Genomic DNA, 23,063 nt, shown 5'->3' with positions numbered 1-23,063 from the left:
CCACTCATCTATAAGCCTTGAGCCTGCAGCACTAAGGATGTCCCATGGGGAGAGGGCATAAGCTGTCAGTTGGACATCCCCCAAGGGCTCCCAGACTGCTACGGGGCACAGGCCAGGCTGAGGGACCCTCCCAAGTGCATGAATTTTGTGCACTGGGCCTCTAGTTTCTTATAAAGTGCAGTTTCTGGGTGAAAGGCTATTCACCTTTAAGCTTATGTTATACAAATTTTGCAAATGGTGTTCAGAATGTATATGATTACCTATCCTTGACCTCTGTGGAGAGGGAGAAATTTCTCCTGTATTCTTTCTTTGTTCTTCTGGCTGATCTAATAATCAAATTGCCATAAGACAGGTTAACGGGAGAAAATAACCAAATTTACTACATATGAGCATTTGGGGATTCCATATGAATATGGGACCTGAGGGCAAATAGGTCAGTTTAAGCTAATATGCCATTCTGTACTATGGAGAGGGGGCAGGGGTCATGAACTTCAAAGGGAAAGTAGGCAATTCACAGGTAGATGAGAAAGAGCAAAATTGTGATGAGCAAATTCTTGCCGAGCCATCTAGGATCAGTGGGACACAGAAAGAGTGTAACAAGCTTTCCAGGTTCCTCTCTGTTTGTCACTTTTAGTTCATATATGCTAAGATCATAGCTCCTTTCCTAGAGCAAGTTTTCCTACCTGAATTTTTTATCAAGTAAGGAGGAAGTAAAAAGGTTATTTTTGAGTCTTTTGTTTCTTAAAATTATCAATCTTCCAAAAATGCAAATGTTGGCGTGGCAAACTATATGACCTCTCAATTCTATTAGACTGTGAACTTTAAATATGTCAACATAGGGCAACGCCCTCGTCTCAGCAGCTCTTTGGCCTGGAAACCCCTGCTTCATGAAGAACCAGTGTGATCTTTTAAAAGTGAGCCAGCCGGGCTGCATATGCTCAAGAAACAAGTTACAGAGGCTGAAGAAGGGCCCTTAGAACTTGGGAGAAGAAAGGCAAAGGAGAGAGAGATCTACATAACCAGACATCCTGAAAAGAGAGACCATGTGGAGACAAAGAAACAGCCCACAAATGAAAGAAAAGCAGGCATCACCAGAAAAGAGAGTAAATGAGTTAGAGGCAAGCAACTTACTGGAGCAAAAATTCAGAGTAATGATCATAAGATGGCTAAAAAGAATGAAAGACAAATTTGACAATATGAGTAAGACCCAAGAGGAAATGAAGAAAAACCAAGAGGAAATGAAGATGAATCAAGAAGAAATGAAAAATGACATCGCTACTATGAAGAACCCAATAGAAAGCATTAAGAACAGACTAGAAGAAGCAGAGGACTACATCAGTGAGCTAGAAGACAAGATGAAAAAAAAATACCCAATTAGAGCAGCTTCTAGGAAAAAAAATAAAATAAAAAAGCAGGAGGAGAGCCTAAGGGAACTTTGAGACAAAACAAAACAAAACAATATTAGTATATTGGGGTTCCAGACAGAAAGGAAACTTGAAGAAGACATAGAAAATGTATTTCAGGGGCGGAGCTTGAAGATGGCGACCGAACAGTCGGACTTGTTCTGACTCTGGTCCCAGAACAGATAGAAACAGCATCTGAGTCGCTCAGGGAATGTTGATTGGCAGCTAAGGGGCTTCGGAATTCTCTAGGAAGGTAAGGAAAGGTCCGCTGGACAAGATTTCCTGACCAAGAGGCCAGCACTGCCGCGGCTGCGGTGGCTCTCCCAGCGAGCTCTCGCGGAGAGAAGGCAGCGCCATCTTACCAGGAAAGGAGGAGCATCCCTGAGGCCTGGAAAAACACACAGCGGGAGGTCCATCAAGCAGCTGAGAAGCCCGAATCAGCACGGGCGCGTGGAATCCGGGGAGTTCTTCGGTCACCCACGGAAAGGTCAGAGTTTGCGGGGACAGCTTAGGGGACCGGGGTCCCGCAGCCCAGGCAGCTACGGTAGCCGGGGAGCTCCAACCCCTCCCTCAGGGTAGCCAGGAGCGTGCACTACCGGCCGCCGAGCGGCACCCAAAGAAGGCTGCAGCGACACCTAGTGCTGGGTTTGACGTTATCCTCCCCAGAAGCGGGACTTGTTTAAAACGCCACAGGTCACTGGACAGAGCGTTAAAAATCTCGGCTGTTTCGCCAAGGGCGGAACATCTGGACACCTTGGTGCCTGATCCCCTTCACCCCCTTGCTTCTGAATACTAGGGAAGGACTGCCCAGTTGGACATATCCGGGGAAATTGCAGGGGGAAATTGCCTTCCTGGAAACAAGGGATCTGTACCAGAAGAGATAGTCTGGGAGCCAGCTGGCACCCTGCCAGCTAGAGCCATAGAGAAAGAAGGCCAGAGCAACCAAAAAGACTGGGAGGTCAAACCAGTAACACTGACACCTAAGAGCTGAATTACAAACTGCCCCCCCCTTTTTTTTTTTTCCTTCTCTTTTCTTTTCTTTTATCTTTTAATTAATCAAAAATAAATGGACACAAATAACTAAGATATAGTCTACTTAAAACTAAGGATTACCTTACAAATCTGAGGTGCAGTGGAATGCTGGGAACTGCAAGACTTTTTGGGCCGAGAATCAGGAGTGCCAACTACATTAACAGAGGAAGTGAATGACCACTACTGGACATTTTTATGCTAATTTTACTATTATTTTATTTTCATTTTTTACCTCTTTTATTTTATCTTCATTTTTTATATCTTTTACTTAAGAAACGATTTTTTTTTCTTACTTGATTTTACCTTTTTAATTATTACATTTTTCAATCTCTATCATCACTATTACTACTGCTATTTTGCAATTTTTTTTTTTTTTTTCCCCTCTTCAGTACCATTTTATTTTTTTTTTCTTTATTTTACCTTGGGAGTAACCTTCATTCTATTTTAATCTCGACTATAGCATCATCCAACCCTATCTCAACTCGACCTTTACACCATCACTCTCTTGCTAAACTTTACCCTTTTAGTCTACGGTTTATCCTATCCCTTTCCGGCTTTAGTTTTTCCTCTATTCTTTCTGTATACCCCCTGCTAAAACTCTCACTATACTTATAGACCTATGTTCCAACCCCTGATCCAAGTGTATAAATACCAATCTCTGCACTATATTAACTAGTTAAAAAAAAAAAGAAAGAAAGAAAGAAAAACTGTTCTCCCCTCTATCCTTTTCGCATTGTTTGTGTGAAGGTTGATTATTGTGAATTTTTAGGCTTGTTAGTGAAATTGTTATGCTTATTACTGTGTTGTTATTGTTGCTTTGTATTTTTTTTTAAAAAAAATACTCTGTTTTTGTTTGTATCTTTTACTTCTGTATATCATAGCCTTACTTAATAATAGGGGATATTGTAGTTTGTATTAATCTCCAAGTATTGTTACTGGCATTAGCTGGGTTCAGTGGTTGTTCTATGGCAGTTTTCTCCACATATATATAGTTTGTTTCCCATTTCTCTTTTAGTTTGCTTCTTCTCTCTCTTTCTCTCTCTCTCTCCTTTCTTTTTTTCCCTGTTTTCCAACTTTATTTTGTCATTACTTTTTTTCCTCTTTTTCTATCTCTTTATCCCTCTTTTTTATTTTATTTACTTAATTTTTTTTAATTTTAATTTTTACTTTTTAAAATTTTTCTTTATTTTATTTTTACCTTTCTTTCTTCTCTCCTATCCCCTAAGTTGCCTTTCTCTAGTGGTCACCTTTACTAAAGGTTATTAATATTGTAAGTACATTCCTGTTAAGTGCCTCTTGTGTTGTACCAGGTAGTGTTTGTATTTTGAAATTTTAAATCAACGCAGGAGAAGGAACACCACATAACCAGACATCCTGAGAAGAGAGGCCATGGGGAGACAAAAACATAGTCCGCACATGAAAGAAAAGCAGGCATTACCAGAAAAGGAAGTAAACGAGCCCGAGGTAAGCAGCCTACCAGAGCAAGAATTCAGAATAATGATCATAGGCTGGCTAAAAAGAATGGAAGAGAAATTTGACAATAACCAAGAAGAAATGAGGAAGAACCATGAGGAACTGAAGAAGAACCATGAGGAATTGAAGAAGAACCAAGAAGAAATGAAAAATGACATCGCTACCATGAAGAACTCAATAGAAAGCATCAAGAGTAGACTAGAGGAAGCAGAGGACCGCATCAGTGAGCTAGAAGATAAGATGGAAAAAAATACCCAAGTAGAGCAGCTTCTAGAAAAAAAGATTAAAAAGCAAGAGGAGAGCCTACGGGAGCTTTGGGACATTACAAAACAAAATAATATTCGAATAATAGGGGTTCCAGAAGGAAAGGAAACTGAGGTAGACATGGAAAAAGTATTTCAAGAAATAATGACAGAAAACTTTCCTGAAATAGAGAAGAAAAAACCCACACAAATCCAAGATGCTCGCAGAGTCCCAAGCAAAATGAATCCCAGAAGACAGACTCCAAGGCACATTATAATCAAATTGGCAAACAACAATGACAAAGTAAGAATCTTAAAAGCAGCCAGAGAGAGACAGAAAGTTACATACAAAGGAACCCCCATCAGACTAGCAACTGATTTCTCAACAGAAACTTACCAGGCCAGAAGGGAATGGGATGAAATATACAAAGTCATGCAAAGGAAGGGTCTGAATCCAAGAATACTGTACCCAGCAAGGCTATCAATCAGAATTGAAGGGGAAATCAGGAGCTTCACAGACAAAAAAAGACTGAAGGAATTTATCTCCACCAAACCAGTAATGCAAGAAATGCTAAAGGGTCTACTGTAAAAATAAAGAAATAGGAAGTGAAGAAGGAACACGGGTATAGAATAAAAATGGCGTCAAATGTGTACCTATCAATAATAACCTTAAATGTAAATGGATTAAATGCTCCAATCAAAAGACATAGGGTAACAGATTGGATAAGAAAACAAGACCCATACATCTGTTGTCTACAAGAAACCCACCTCAGAAAAAAAGATGCACACAGACTGAGGGTGAAGGGATGGAAAAAAGTTTTCCAGGCAAATGGAAATGAAAAAAAAGCTGGGGTAGCAACACTTATATCTGACAAATTAGATCTCAGAGTGAAGGACATAATAAGAGATAATGAAGGCCATTTCATAATACTAAAGGGAACAATCCAACAAGAAGAAATAACCCTGGTAAATATATATGCACCCAATACAGGAGCAACCAAATACATAAAAAAACTGCTGGAGGACATTAAGAGAGAGATTAATAGCAATACAATCATAGTAGGAGATTTTAATACCCCACTGTCACCCTTCGACAAATCATCTAAACAAAAAAACAGCAAAGAAATATCGATCCTAAGTGACTCACTAGACCAGATGGAATTAATTAACATCTTCAGAACACTCCACCCCAAAGCCATAGAATATACATTCTTCTCAAGTGCACATGGGACATTCTCAAAGATAGACCACATTTTGGGTCATAGGCAAAGTCTCTTCAAATTCAAGAAGATAGAAATCATATCAAGTATCTTCTCAGACCATAATGGCATAAAACTGGAAATTAACTACAATAAAAATAATCCAAAGAAATCAAACACATGGAGACTAAACAGCACGCTATTAAACAAGGACTGGGTTACCAGAGAAATCAAGGAAGAAATTAAAAACATCCTGGAAACAAATGACAATGAAAACACAACAATCCAAAATCTATGGGACACAGCAAAAGCAGTCTTGAGAGGGAAGTTCATATCCTTACAAGCCTATTGCAAAAAACTAGAAAAAGGGGTAACAGATGATCTAACTCTACAACTCAAAGAGTTAGAAAAGGAGCAACAAGAAAAGCCCAGTGTAAGCAGAAGGAAGGAAATAACAAAAATCAGAGCACAGATAAACGACATAGAGACCAAAAAAACAATACATAAGATCAACAAAACCAAGAGCTGGTTCTTTGAAAGAATAAACAAGATAGATGAACCTCTAGCCAGGCTAACTAAGAAACAAAGAGAGAGGACCCAAATAAACAAAATCAGAAATGAAAGAGGTGAAATAACAACAGACCCCAACGAAATACAACGGATTGTTACAAAATACTACGAACAACTCTATTCCAACAAACTGAACAACCTGGAGGAAATGGACATATTCCTAGAAAAATACAAACTTCCAAAACTCGATCAGGAAGAATCTAAAAATCTCAATAGACCAGTGACTTGGGAAGAAATTGAAACAGTCATCAGAAAGCTTCCAGCAAACAAAAGCCCAGGGCCAGATGGCTTCACAGGAGAGTTTTACCAAACATTCAAGGAAGAACTAAAACCTATCCTCCTCAGACTTTTCCAAAAAATTCAAGAGGAAGGAACACTTCCAAACTCCTTCTATGAAGCCAGCATCACCCTAATACCAAAACCAGATAAAGACAACTCAATGAAAGAGAATTACAGGCCAATATCCCTCATGAACATAGATGCCAAAATCATCAACAAAATCCTAGCAAATCGGCTCCAGCAGAGCATCACAAAGATCATACACCATGACCAAGTAGGATTTATTCCAGGAATGCAAGGATGGTACAATATCCGCAAATCAATAAACGTGATACATCACATAAACAAATTGAAAGATAAAAATCATATAGTCATATCAATTGATGCAGAAAAAGCATTCGATAAAATCCAACACCCTTTCCTGATAAAAACTCTTAACAAAGTGGGAGTACAAGGATCATACCTCAACATAATAAAAGCTATATATGATAAACCCACAGCCAACATTATACTCAATGGGCAAAAACTAAAACCATTCCCTCTAAGAACAGGAACAAGACAGGGATGCCCACTTTCGCCACTCCTGTTTGACATAGTACTGGAAGTACTAGCCATTGCAATTAGACAAGAGGACGAAATAAAAGGCATCCAAATTGGAAAAGAAGAAGTAAAGTTATCCTTATTTGCAGATGACATGATATTGTACATAAAGAACCCAAAAGACTCCATTAAGAAACTAATTGACTTAATAAATGAATTTGGCAATGTAGCAGGATACAAAATTAACGCCAAGAAATCCATGGCATTTCTATACACCAACAGTGAAACTACAGAAACAGAGACTAAAAAAGCAATTCCATTTACCATCGCACCAAAAAAATTAAGATACCTAGGAATAAATTTAACTAAGGAAGTAAAAGATCTATATGCAGAAAATTACACGACATTGAAAAAAGAGATAGAGGATGATGTAAGGAGATGGAAGAACATACCATGTTCATGGATTGGTAGAATCAACATCATCAAAATGTCCATACTTCCTAAAGCAATCTATAGGTTCAATGCACTCCCCATTAAAATACCAAGGGCATATTTCACTGACCTAGAAAGAACTCTCCAACAGTTCATTTGGAACAATAAAAGACCCCGAATAGCCACAGCAATCCTGAGAAAGAAGGGTAAAGTAGGAGGGATCTCAATACCGGACTTCAAACTGTATTACAAAGCCACTGTTCTCAAAACAGCCTGGTACTGGCACAAGAACAGACATATAGATCAATGGAATAGAATCGAGAACCCAGATATCAACCCAAATCAATATGCTCAATTAATATTTGACAAAGGAGGAAAGAATATACAATGGAGTCAAGACAGTTTCTTCAATAAATGGTGTTGGGAAAATTGGGTAGACACATGCAAAAGAATGAAACTAGATCACCAACTTACACCATACACAAAAATAAACTCAAAATGGATACAGGACTTAAACATCAGACTGGAAACCATAAAAATACTAGAAGCATCCTCAGGCAGCAAAATCTCAGACGTATGCCAAAAGAACTTCTTCACTGATACTGCCCCTAGGGCAATGGAAGCTAAAGAGAAAATAAACAAATGGGACTACATCAAAATAAAAAGCTTTTTTACAGCAAAAGAAACCATCAACAAAACAACAAGAAAGCCCACGGTGTGGGAGAACATATTTGCAAATAACACCACTGATAAAGGTTTAATCTCTAACATCTACAGACAGCTGATACAACTAAATAAAAGGAAGATGAATGATCCAATTAAGAAATGGGCAAGGGACCTAAATAGAATATTTTCAAAAGAAGACAGAAGGAAGGCCAAAAGGCACATGAAAACATGCTCAAAGTCACTAATTATATGAGAGATGCAAATCAAAACAACAATGCGGTACCATCTCACACCTGTCAGAATGGCCAACATCAACAAATCAACAAACGACAAGTGTTGGCGAGGTTGCGGAGAAAAAGGAACCCTCGTGCACTGCTGGTGGGAATGCAGACTGGTGCAACCACTGTGGAGAACAGTGTGGAGTTTCCTCAAAAAACTGAAAATGGAACTCCCATTTGACCCAGTAATCCCACTCCTAGGAATATATCCCAAGAAACTAGAAACACCAATCAGAAAGGATATATGCACCCCTATGTTCATAGCAGCACAATCTACAATAGCCAGAATTTGGAAACAGCCTAGGTGCCCGTCAGCAGATGATTGGATCCAAAAACTATGGTACATCTACACAATGGAATACTATGCTGCCATAAAGAAGAAGGAATTCTCATCATTTGCAGCAACCTGGATGGAATTGGAGAACATCATGCTGAGTGAAATAAGCCAATCAATGAAAGAGAAACACCACATGACCTCACTCATTTGTGGATAATAAAGAGCATTATAAACTGATGAACCAAAAGATAGATATAGAGACAGTAAAGCAACAAGCAGATTGTCAAATTACAGCGGGGAGGGGAGGAGGATCTGGGGGAGATAATAGATCAACCGAAGGACTTGTATACATGCATATAAGTACAACCAATGGACATAAAACTATGGGGAGGGAGGGGATATGTGGGAGGGAGGGAGGGGGGCAAAAAAAAATCATTAAAATATGTAAAAAAAATAAATAAATAAATTAAAAAAAAATCAAAAAAAAGAAAAAAAAGAAAATGTATTTCAAGCAATAATGACAGAATATTTTCCTGAGATAGAGAAGAAAAAAACCACACAAATCCAAGATGCTCGAAGAGTCACAAGTAAAATAAACCCCAGAAGACCGATGCCAAGGCACATTATAATTAAACTGGAAAACACCAACAACAAAATAAGAATCTTAAAAGCAGCCAGAGACAGAAAGTTACATATAAAGGAACTCCCATCAGACTAGCAATTGATTTCTCCACAGAAACTCATCAGGCCAGAAGGGAATGAGATGAAATATACAAAGTCATGCAAAGGAGGGGTCTGAATCCAAGAATACTGTACCCAGCAAGGCTATCAATCAATATTGAAGGTGAAATCAGGAGCTTCACAGACAAAAAAAAAAGACTGAAGCAATTTATCTCCACCAAACTAGCAATGCAAGAAATGCTAAAGGGTCTACTGTAAAAATAAAGAAATAGGAAGCAAAGAAGAAATACAGGGGTATAGAATAAAAATGGCACCAAATAAATACCTATCAATAATAACTGTAACTGTAAATGGATTAAATGCTCCAATCAAAAGACATAGGGTGTCAGATTGGATAAGAAAACAAGACCCATACATCTGTTGTCTACAAGAAACCCACCTCAGAAAAAGAGATGCACACAGACTGAGGGTGAAGGAATGGAAAAAGGTTTTCTAGGTGAATGGAAATGAAAAAAAAGCTGGGGTAGCAATACTTATATCTGACAAATTAGAACTCAAAATGAAGGACATAACAAGAGATAATGAAGGCCACTTCATAATACTAAAGGGAGCAATCCAACAAGAAGAAATAACCCTGGTAAATATATATGCACTCAATACAGGAGCACCCAAATACATTAAAAAAAAACAAAACTGCTGGAGGACATTAAGGGAGAGATTAATAGCAATACAACCATAGTAGGAGATTTTAATACCCTACTGTCACCTTTGGTAAAATCATCTAAACAAAAAATCAGCAAAGAAATATCAATCCTAAATGACACACTAGACCAGGTGAAATTAATCTACATCTTCAGAACATTCCACCCCAAAGCCACAGAATATGCATTCTTCTCAAGTGCACATAGGACATTCTCAAAGATAGACCACATATTGGGACATAGGCAAAGTCTCTTCAAATTCAAGAAGATAGTAATCATATCAAGCATCTTCTCATATCATAGTGTCATAAAACTGGAAAGTAACTACAATAAAAATAATCCAAAGAAATCGAACACATGGAGATTAAACAGCATGCTATTAAACAAGAACTGAGTTACCAGAGAAATCAAGGAAGAAATGAAAAACATCCTGGTAACAAATGACAATGAAAACACAACAATCCAAAATCTATGGGACACAGCAAAAGCAGTATTGAGAGGGAAGTTCATATCTCTACCAGCTTATTGCAAAAAACAAGAAAAAATGGTAATAAATTATCTAACTCAACAACTGAAAGAGTTAGAAAAAGAGCAACAAGAAAAACCCAGTGTAAGCAGAAGGAAGGAAATAATAAAAATTAGAGAGGAGATAAACGACATAGAGACCAAAGAAACAATACATAAAATCAACAAAACCAAGAGCTGGTTCTTTGAAAGGATAAACAAGATTGATGAACCTTTAGCCAGGCTAACCAAGAAACAAATAGAGTGGACCCAAATAAACAAAATCAGAAATGAAAGAGGTGAAATCACAACAGACCCCGCTGAAATACAAAGGATTCTTACAAAGTACTATGAACAACTCTATTCCAACAAACTGGACAACCTGGAGGAAATGGACAGATTCCTAGAAAAATACAATCTTCCAAAACTCAATCAGGAAGAATCTAAAAACCTTAATAGACCAGTGACTTGGGAAGAAATTGAAACAGTCATCAAAAAACTATCAGCAAACAAAAGCCCAGGGCCAGTTGGCTGCACAGGACAGTTTTACCAAACATTCAAGGAAGAATTAAAACCTATCCTCCTCAGACTATTCCAAAAAATTCAAGAGGAAGGAACACTTCCAAACTCCTTCTATGAAGCCAGCATCACCCTAATACCAAAACCAGATTAAGACAACTCAATGAAAGAGAATTACAGGCCAATATCCCTCATAAACTTAGATGCCAAAATCATCAACAAAATACTAGCAAATCGGCTCCAGCAGAACATCACAAAGATCATACACCATGACTAAGTAGGATTTATTCCATGAATGCAAGGATGGTACAATATCCACAAATCAATAAATGTGATACATCACATAAACAAATTGAAAGATAAAAGTCATATAATCATATCAATTGATGCAGAAAAAGCATTTGATAAAATCCAACACCCTTTCCTGATAAAAACTCTCAACAAGGTGGGAGTACAAGGATCATACCTCAACATAATAAAAGCTATATATGATAAACCCACAGCCAACATCATACTCAATGGGCAAAAACTAAAACCATTCCCTCTAAGAACAGGAACAAGACAGGGATGCCGACTATCGCCACTCCTCTTTGACATAGTACTGGAAGTACTAGCCATTGCAATTAGACAAGAAGAGGAAATAAAAGGCATCCAAATTGGAAAAGAAGAAGTAAAGTTATCCTTAGTTGCAGACAACATGATATTGTTCATAAAGACCCAAAAGACTCCATAAAAAAACTAATAGACTTAATAAACAAATTTGGCAATGTAGCAGGATACAAAATTAGTGCCAAGAAATCTATGGCATTTCTATACACCAATAGTGAACTTGCAGAAACAGAGACTAAAAAGGCAATCCCATTTACCATCGCACCAAAAAAAATTAAGATACCTAGGAATAAACTTAACTAAGGAGGTAAAAGACCTATACGTGGAAAACTACATGACACTGAAAAAAGAGATAGAGTAAGATGTAAACAGGTGGAAGAATATACCATGTTCATGGATTGGTAGAATCAACATCATTAAAATGTCGATACTTCCCAAAGTGATTTATAGGTTCAATGCACTCCCCATTAAAATACCAACGGCATTTTTCACTGACCTAGAAAGAACTCTCCAAAAGTTCATTTGGAACAATAAAAGACCCCGAATAGCCACAGCAATCCTGAGAAAGAAGAATAAAGTAGGAGGGATCTCAATACCAGCTTTCAAACTGTATTACAAAGCCACTGTCCTCAAAACAGCCTGGTACTGGCACAAGAACAGACATATAGATCAATGGAATAGAATCGAGAACCCAGATATCAACCCAAATCACTATGCTCAATTAATATTTGACAAAGGAGGCATGAACATACAATGGAGTCAAGACAGTTTCTTCAATAAATGGTGTTGGGAAAATTGGACAGATACATGCAAAAGAATGAAACTAGATCACCAACTTACACCATACACAAAAATAAACTCAAAATGGATACAGGATTTAAACATAAGATGAGAAACCATAAAAATAATAGAGGCATCCACAGGTAGCAAAATCTCAGACAAATGCCAAAAGAACTTCTTCACTGATACTGCCCCTAGGGCAATGGAAGCTAAAGAGAAAATAAACAAATGGGACTACATCAAAATAAAAAGCTTTTTTACAGCAAAAGAAACTATCAATAAAACAACAAGAAAGCCCAATGTATGGGAGAACATATTTGCAAATGTTATCACTGATAAAGTTTTAATTGCCAACATCCATAGACAGCTTATACAAGTTAATAAAAGGAAGATAAATGACCCAATTAAAAAATGGGCAATGGATCTAAATAGAATCTTCTCAAAAGACGACAGAAGGAAGGCCAAGAGGCACATGAAAACATGCTCAAAGTCACTAATTATCTGAGAGATGCAAATCAAAACAACAATGTGGTAGCATCTCACACCTGTCAGAATGGCCAACATCAACAAATCAACAAACTACAAGTGTTGGCGAGGTTGAGGAGAAAAAGGAACCCTTGTGCACTGGTGTTAGAAATGTAGACTGGTGCAGCCACTGTGGAGAACAGTATAGAGCTTCCTCAAAAAACTGAAAATGGAACTCCCATTTGACCCAGTAATCCCACTCCTAGGAATATATCCCAAGAAGCTAGAAATACCAATCAGAAAGGATATATGCACCCCTATGTTCATAGCAGCACAATTTACAATAGCTAGGATTTGGAAACAGCCTAGATGCCAGCAGCAGGTGATTGGATCCAAAAACTATGGTACATCTATACAATGGAATACTATGCTGCCATAAAAAAGAAGGAATTCTCATCATTTGCAGCAACCTGGATGGAATTGGAGAACATCATGCAGAGTGAAATAAGCCAGTCAATGAAAGAGAAACACCACACTACCTCACTCATTTATGAATGATAAAGAACATTATAAACTGAAGAACCAAAAGATAGATATAGAGACAGTAAACAACAAGCAGACTGTCAAATTACAGCAGGGAGGGTAGGGAGATCTGGGGTAGATAAGAGATCAACTGCAGGACTTGTATATATGCATATAAGTACAACCAATGGACAGAAAACTCTGGGAAGGGAGGGTATGTATGGGAGGGGGTACAATGGTATATGTACAAAGATAAAAATTTAATAAAAAATTAAAAAAATAAATAATCAAAATGAAAATAAATAAATAAATACGTCAGCATTGTAACTAGCCTAGTATCTGTCACACAATAGATGATCCTATCTAATAAAGAGGGAATATGCTAATTAACTGTTATTTCCCCACAAAGATGGCAGCACCCATAGCCTATAAAGAGGGAATATGCTAATTGACTGCCACATCCTCAAAGATAGAGGCCACAGCCACAAGATGGCAGTGGCCAGACCACTCAGCCCCACTGGGGCAGCAGGCACACGGCACAGTTGGGCCTGCCTCCAGGTGGGTCTGGCCACTCCATGCACTTGCCTCCATAGTCTCTTAATCTTCACAGCCTCTCAGTCACTTAGGGCTGGGCCTTGTCACAGGTGAACCTCAGATAGCAGCTTCCCAGTTGCTCAGGGTCAGCCTGAGGTTCAGGCGAGCCTCAGATGGTGGCTTCCCAGACACCCAGGGCTGGCCCAAGGTGCAGGCAAGCCTTGAATGGCCACCCAAGGCTCAAGTAATCAGGGCCAACTGAGGCTTGCGCTGCTGGCAGTGGAAGCAGCACAGGTGTGATAGGGGCATCACCTTTCCCTGATTGCTGGGTCGCCTCCCACCCCTGTCGGCTCCCAGACTATGAGAGGGGGCAGGCCAGGCTGAGGGACATCCACTCTAGTGCATGAAATAATAGTTGTTGTTGTTTTACCAGAACTAGATAAACTTTTCAGGTATGACTTTCTACCCTAAGGCTAAAAAAAACCTCAGGGATATTATTTTCTTTTTCTACCACTTTAAGTAAAGAACACCCAACAGTTCATTAAACATACAAAGAAGAGCAATGTACATTTACCTTTCCAGGCAGTCATGTCATAAATCACTGAAATTTCTACTTGTTCCATCTAGAAGAGTTAAATAGGAGTAATTATAAGACATTAGCATCTTTAGCCTCTTCTTGCTTCCTTTTCTCTGCCCAATGTATTTCTATTCCTCCCTCCCCACCAAGGAAGGATTTGATGATGGTATTAACCTTTGATGATTTTCATTTTTTCTCCTTTGCTGCCTCAATCAGGTATTCAAATTTTAAGTCATTTAGTTCTATTTATGGTCTATTTGGTGTTTCCATGTTAAAGGAATTTCAGGCCTCAGCAAGCAGTTAAAGAGATGTGTTTTGGATAATTGGGGCCCCTGCAGTCTCATGAGGCATACTACCTCTTCTGCTGACTCTGTAATGAGTCTCCTCAGAGAACTGTTGTAGGGGGAAAGAGTACAGAAAGGATAACCTGTGATGTCTTCTCAATATGCAATTTCCATGAGGGAAGGCACTCATTGTAAACCAAGCCAAGAATCTCCTTTCTGGTGGGTGCTGGCATCAGAAAAGCTTGCAGCTGTTTGTCCTTGTCTTTTAAGACAAGTAACTGGCCTGCCTTAGTATATTTCTACCTGGTAGCCTCTGAATATAGGCCAAATGTTCCTTATTTGACTTCTTTTCTAAGATGCCAGATGCATATTTCATATTTTTTTTCTGGCATTTTGATGTTTATATAAAGTATTTAATAAGAGTTTTATGCAAGAACATGCTTATATGCTTATACTCAAATGAAACCCTCACTTCTTATGTTATATCAATCTCTGAGAATTTAGTTTCTGAAAAATTGAGCGATAATCTTTATATTAGATTTGTGGCCAAAGTTTTGCTCTTTAACTGTTGGGATGAGTATATGCAGCTCTAGTGGTTTGCTGGAGGTAGATGGCACTGAGAAACAGTAAAAGGTGGAGCTTATGCAAGGTTGTGGATTCCAGAAAAACACACACACACACACACAAAAAAAAAACCCAAAAAACTTTTATTCCCTGAATGGTACCAAGTTGTAGACTAACATTGCTGCTTTATGTTTAAAAGTGTTATTGCATGTGCTCTTTGTAAGTTACTCTGCAAGCTGCTGCTAGAGTTAGGGAGGTGGCTAGAGGAACTAATCACACAAGGGATTTTTTCTAGTAAGGAAAACAATATCCCGGTGAGACTTTTGATATATTCCCTTGTGCTGCTTTGTATTCTTCACAATAGATCATCATAAAAGAATATATGGATGGGTTTTATGCTCTTGGCTGCTGCATGCTTTTTTCCCCCCTCTATAGGCATAAAGATAAAATGTTTAAAAGTTTAGTTGCCTTTTTTATTCTTTTGTTCTGAGTACCAGGACTGAGGTTTGGAAAGGTAAAAGCAGTATCACTTCAACCATGTCTGTTTCTCAGAAGTGATTTTTAGTGTCCTCTAGTTAGAAGGGCAGTGAACTAAGAGAGCTTAGTAGGGATAAAATTATGATTCCCACTATAAGGATATTAGAATCTACAATGTTGACCAAATAGCTCAGGGGAATCCCCATCAATATAGAGGTTACTGTCTTTGTTCATCCATTCAGCAACCAAATTGATCACCAATTATGTGCCAGGCAGTATAGGTAGGATTTAAAGTGAGAGTAGGACAGTACTTATGTTCATTTTCTATTGCTGCTGTAACAAATTACTACCAACTTAGTAACACCAAAAGAGCTGAATTTATTTTCTTACAGTTATGGAGGTCAGAAATCCTTTAAAAATCAAGATGTATGGCAGGGCTATTTTTTCTGGAGGCTTCAGTGAAGAATCTGTTTCCTTGCCTTTCCCAGCTTCTACAAGCCACCTGTATTCCTTGGCTCATAGCCCCTTCTCTTATCTTCAAAGCTAGCAGCATAACACATTCTTTTCTGCCTGAAAACTGCTTCCATTCTTATATCTTCTTTTTCCATATATCTGATATTCCTGCCTTTCTCTTCTAAAGATATTTGTTATTAAATTGGTCCCACTTGGATAATCCAAGATAATTACCCCATCTCAAGGCCCACAACCTTAAGTACATCTATAATGTTCCTTTAGCCATGTAAGGTAACACATTAAAATAGTCTGGGGTTTAAGTCAATGATATAATTTATACAATTATTTAGCCTACCACAGTATCCCTACCACAATATCTATTATCCTATGCTATTTTATGAACTGGTTCATAAAATAGCATAGGATAATAGATATGAAACATATTTTGATACTTATATATGATAAATTAAAAGATAATGCCTGCATAAGTTATAATTGGAACACAGAAGAGAGGACATTGGACTGCCTCAAAGAAGGGGCTTTATATAGGAGATATTAATATTGGATCTTAAAGAAAAGATGAAGAGTTCAGTAAATGAAGGAAAGGGAAGAAGAGGCAGAGACAGAACCAGGCTGGAAAGAGTATGACTTTCTCAGAAAGGAAAGACCAGGTCAGTGTGTCTGAGGCGTTAGGAGACATGTGATGCAATCATAGAGGATGATGGAAATAATTGGGGCTAGGTGAAGGAGTCTATATCCCTATGCCATAATAACATAACAGTTTTGCATGTTATGTTCCTTTTAGACCACATGTGTCAAACACAAGGCCCGCGGGCCAAATCCATCCCGCCAGGCCTTGCAATGTGGCCCGCACCGCGCTGTCATCACTGCACTCCGCTGCGTTTCCATCACAATGACTGTTCAGTAAACCATTCGGCCCGCAATTTAGGCTGGATTTTAGATTTTGGCCCCTTCTCTGATTGAGTTCGACACCCCTATTTTAGGCAGTAAGAAGCCATGGAAATAAGTATTTCAAAAAGATCATGCTCCATGTAGGGAAACACCTGGCAGGAGGTGGAATAATTGAAGACAGGAGGTCACATTCCTGTAGTAAGATATCTGTGAACAAATGGGATATACTGTCAGTACAAATAGGGTTAAATCAACCAGCTGCTTTATTTGGCTATTTTTATATCTGTTATAGGTTTAAAATGGCCTCAAAAGATATGAGATCCTAATATCTAGAACCTGTTAATGTTACCTGATTTGGGAAAAGGGTCTTTGCAAATGCAATTAAATTAAGGGTTTTGAGAAGGAAATATTATCCAGGATTATCTGAGTGGTCCCTAAACGAAATAACATGTATTCTTATAAGTGTGAAGCTTAGGGAGATAACAGACAGAAGAGGAGGAGACAGTGTGCCCATAGAACAGAGGTTGGAGTGATAAGACCACAAGTAAAGGAATGCCCACAGCCACCAGAACTGGAGGAGGCAATTTACAGTTACTGGCTGATAGCTCAGGAGGGAAATATGGCCCTGCCTCACCTTGATTTTGGCTCAGTGAAATAGATTTTGGACTTCTTGTCTACAGAATTATGAGGAAATAAATTTCTGCAATTTTTAAGCTACCAAATTTGCGGTGATTTATTATAGCAGCCACAGGAAAATAATAGCCTGATTTCCTGTGAATGGTCATGTCCCATGATTCCCTAGACACTCTTAGGACACTCAGAATTTTATTCTTACTTTAGTTTATATGATGCACCACTCTCAAATAGCTACCATTTTAATATCCATGGCCAACATGGTTAATGGATTATAAATGTTTCCATTTTATAAAAATAGAGAAATTATTTTATAGCTCTTACTACAAGACTTTTTATGCCTATTGAAATACATATTTTTATATTTTAATCTTATGTTAATAATGTGTTCAGCAAAAGCAAACAAAAACATAAGTATTAGCTGGGGTTAAAGGATCAATAAGTTTTCCCTGAAGGGGGGCAGAATTCTGAGCTGACATTTTATTAGAAGAATATTTGTGAAAGAACTTCAGCTCTTGTGCTACTTTGAAGAAGTTGTCATTCCCATAAAGACAGCTATAGTGCCATTCAGAAGAGACTCTTTTTTATTTTTTAAACAATTACATATGTCTCCTTTCCCCCGCACCAACCCTTGCCTGGCCACTCCCACTCCCAGTGTCTATGTCCATTGGTTGTGCTAATATGCCTGCATCCAAATCTTTTGGTTGATCTCTTACCCTCCCCTGACTTTCTTCTGAGGTTTGATCATCTATTCAGTGTTTCTCTGTCTCTAAATCCATTATTGTTTATCAGTTTATATTGTTCATTATATTCCACAAATGAATAAGATCATGTGATATTTATCTTTCTCTGACTGGCTTATTTCACTTAGCATAATGCTCTTCAGTTCCATCTATGCTGTTGCAAATGGTAAAAGTTCCTTCTTTTTTATAGCAGCATATAGTATTACATTGTGTAGATGTACCACCATTTTTTAATTCACTTATTTGCTGATGGGCACTTAGGCTGTTTCCAAAACTCTGCTATTGCAAGTTTTGCTGCTATGAACATAGGGTGCATATATCCTTTCTGATTGGTGTTTCTGATTTCTTGGGATATATTCCTAGAAGTGGGATTACTGGGTCAAATGGGAATTCCATTTTTAACTTTTGGAGGAAATTCCACTGGCTGCACCAGCCTGCATTCCTACCAGCAATGCAAGAGGGTTTCTTTTTCTCCACATCTTTGCCAACACTTGTCATTTGTTGATTTGTTGATGATAGCTATTCTATGAGATGGTATCTTATTGTTGTTTTGATTTGCATTTCTCAGAGAATTAGTGACTTTGAGCATGTTTTCATATGTCTCTTGGCCTTCAGTATGCCCTCTTTCAAAAAGTGTCTATTTAGGTCTTTTGCCCATTTTTTTTATTGGATTGTTTATCTTCCTTTTGTTTCATTGTATGAGTTCCCTGTAAATTTTGGAGATTAAGCCTTTATCAGAGATAACATTAGCAAATATGTTCTCCCATGCAGTAGGATTTATTGCTTTGTTGATTGTTTCTTTTGCTGTGCAGAAGCTTTTTTATTTTGATGTAGTCCCATTTGTTTATTTTTTCCTTAATTTCCATTGCCCTAGGAGCTGTATCGGTATAGATATGTGTATCTGATATTTTACTGCCTATGGATTCATCAAAGATTTTTTATGGTTTCCCATCTCATGTTTAAGTCCTTTATCCATTTTTAGTTTATTTTGTGTATGGTATATGTTGGTGATCTAGTTTCATTTTTTCTGCATGTATCTGACCAATTTTCCCAGCACAATTTATTGAAGAGACTTGACTCCATTGTGTGCTCTTGCATCCTTTGTTGAATATTAATTGAACATAATGCTTGAGTTAATTTCTGAGTTCTCTGTTCTGTTCCATTGGAGTATACATATGTCTGTTCTTGTACCAGGACGAGGAAGTTTTGAGAACCATGGCTTGGTAATACAGGTTGATATCTGTTATTGTGATCCTTCCAACTTTGTTCTTCTTTCTCAGGATTGCTGTGGCTATTTGAGGTCTTTTTAAAAAAATCAATTTCTTATTTAGGTAACACGTTGGTTATGTTCAGTGCATTGTATAAAACATCACAATATCATACTGGAAATGTACTATCAGTATAAGATTGGATCAGAGTGGACAGTTGAACTAGAAAACATTTTTGCATTCTTCATTCCATATCTCTTAACAAAGAAAAATAGCTGTTAACATCATCATGTAAATGATTTTAACTTGCAAGGCTAAAATCAAAATAATAAATAAAATATATTGTGGCAATAATTCTTTTAGGCCAAAAATCAGATGCACAATAAATCGAATGATCAAGGAAGCTGTCTGTATTCAAATGTGTGACTCTCCAGAAACAGCTTCAGGAAAATGTTACAGAAAATACCACGAATTCCACTACACACAGGACCAGATGATGACTCATATTTACTATACACAAAGGCAATTACATCATGCCTAAACACAATGTAAACGTACAGGAAAGTGTTTACAAAGCATCCACAACATATAAACCACATAGAAATTGATACATTCATTGATTCTCCTACACCAATAGCTTTTAGATAAATATTTTACTCTTCAAGTTCAGAATTAATTGGAAAAATGCAAAACTCAAAATATTTCAAGAATTCAAGGTTATTGTAAAATAGAATTAAATGAATAATTTTCAAGCACTTTATGTGACAGTCACTCTGTACCATCTTCAGTATTATACAATGAAAGACTACTGAACTCATTAAAATATCTCTGTAATATTTCCTTAGTTCTAAAATTGATAATTTTAAATGTATTGTAGTCATTTCAATGTGATATTCTGAGCTTTAAAAATAACATAAATAATTAAAATTTATAACAAATTACACAAAACTTGTATCTTAAAAGCTGAAAAATTAAAACTATAGAAACCCACATGTAAAACAAAAATCACAATCTTATATAATGAAAGTCTAATATGCTAAGTGTCCTGTCATCCATTCAAGCAGTCAAAGCATAATAGCCTAATGATATGCTAAGGCCACTCAACCGCTCTCTATGACCTGCACCGACCACCAGGGGGCAGATGCACCAACTTGCTTCTGGGGTCCAGCCAATCGGGACTGAAAAAGATAGGCCTGACATGCCCTGGAGCCCTTCCACGGTCTCTCCCTGGTTGGCCAACCTCCCCTGTCCTTTTCTGGTTCATATCATGTACCAGTGGGGCCCCTCAGCCTGGCCTGTGCCCTTGGGGAATGTTGGAGAGCAGGTTTCCGCCTGAAGGTGGAATGACTGGTCTCTATGACACACACTGACACTCAAATAGGAGCTGCCCCCTGGTGGTCAGTGTGTACCCACAGGGGGAGCACCGCTTAGCCAGAAGCTGGGCTCATGGCTGGTGAGCACAGCAGCGGTGGCGGGAGCCTCTTGTGCCTCTGTAGCATTGTTATGGGATGTCTGACTGCCAACTTAGGCCCATGCCCCATATCGGGAGTCAAACATCCTCCAAGAGCTCCTAAACTGTAAGAGGGTTCAGGTCTGGCTGAGGGACTCCCACAAGTGCATGAATTCCATGCACTGGGCCTCTAGTTTACATTATATAGGCAAATATCATCATTTAAAAAATTTGCAGCAGTGAGATGTCTAAGTAAATTATAAATAGTCATAAATTAATCTATTTGGTATCAAAGATTTTCTAGTGTGTGTTGAAGGATATAGGAGATACATGCATAAAATTTGTAAGGGTTTATAATATTATTGCCAAATACACTTATCTTAAAACAGGCAACATTAAAATTTGGACATTATTGAAGAACCCAATTTGGTAAAATTGAAAAAACAACAATTAATAAATATATACCCTATAGTAGATTGCTCAAATGAAATTTTAAGCCAGAGCTGCAAATAGCTTTCAACTTGGTAAACTGAAAAAAAAAGAACATCTCATACAATTCTTTACTCTTACATGCATATATGTTGTGTGTCTTGTTTTTAAAAAAACACATAATGTAACTTCAAAGTGCATTATTCCTATGCATCTCAGGCACAATTATTTGTGGTGAAATAATTTTATTGGTTTGTAGGACCAATAGTTCAATACAGATGGAATCATTATGCCTAAGGTTGGCAAAATACTGAAGTACAGGAAATTCTACAAGTGGCAATTATCAGAAAACACAAATATGAACAAATGATTGGAAATGTTAATGATTTTCGGCTTATATCATAAAATGTTGGGAATCACAAGAATATTTTTCCATTGTATTGAAGAAAATGTGATTAAAATTTTCACCCCCAATTTTCAGATTCAAAAGCATTTTAGAAGTTTATAAGGTTACTATCAGTCTTCTAGATCTTCAGCACCCCCATCACTTTCTCTATGTGGATTCAGCCTACTATAAACCATTTCAATAATGTTGCACTATCCAGCAAGAACTCTCTCAGGAGGAAAATTTGGGATATTTTCTGCAGACAAGATGTGCAGGACATGGGCAAGATCAGGCATTCCTTCTTCACTAAATTTCTCCATAATTTCTGTGGATGAAATGCAGGTGAAGATGTGTACTTGTGGAGTCTGGGGAGAGGCTGGGGAGAGGAGAGGGTTAAGGATAGGTGGCCACTAATCTGGTGCTCAGTTAGCCATTTTCTCCTGGAGAGGGGTGTCTCTTTGATTCCATATGAATTTTTGGAGCATTTGTTCTAGGTCTGTGAAATATGCCATTGGTAATTTAATGGGGATTGCATTGAATCTGTAAATTACTTTGGGTAGTATAGACATTTTAATGATGTTGATTCTACAAACCCATGAACATGGTATAGTCTTCCATTTTTTTTTTTAATTTAATAAATCTTTATTGTTCCAATTATTACAAGTGTTTCTCCTCCCCCCCCCATAGCTCTCCTCCACCCCGTTTCAACTCCACCTTCTGTTCTTACCTCCCCGCCACTGTCCATATCCATAGGTGTACGATTTTTGTCCAATTTCTTCCTGCACCACCCATACTCCTTTCCCCTAGATAATTATCAGTCCACTACTTTTCTATGCCCCTGATTCTATTATATTCACCAGTTTATGCTGTTCCTCAGATTTTTAATTCACTTGATTTTTAGGTTTACTTGGTGATAGATATGTATTTGTTGTTCATAATTTTTATCTTTACTTTTTTCTTCTTCCTCTTCTTAAAGAATACCTTTCAGCATTTCATATAATATTGGTTTGGTGGTGGTTAACTCCTTTAGCTTTTTCTTATCTGTGAAGCTCTTTATCTGACCTTCCATTTTGAATGATAACTTTGCTGAGTAGAGTAATCTTGATTGTAGGTTCTTGCTATTCATCTCTTTGAATATTTCTTGCCACTCCCTTCTGTCCTGCAGTTTTTGTTGAGAAATCAGCTGACAATTGTATAGGTGCTCCCTTTTAGGTAATTAACTGTTTTTTCTCTTACTGCTTT

This window comes from Pipistrellus kuhlii, unplaced genomic scaffold, assembly GCF_014108245.1.
Source record: "Pipistrellus kuhlii isolate mPipKuh1 unplaced genomic scaffold, mPipKuh1.p scaffold_m20_p_19, whole genome shotgun sequence".
Classification (NCBI taxonomy): Eukaryota; Metazoa; Chordata; class Mammalia; order Chiroptera; family Vespertilionidae; genus Pipistrellus; species Pipistrellus kuhlii.
Note: the sequence above shows the minus strand (reverse complement) of the source record.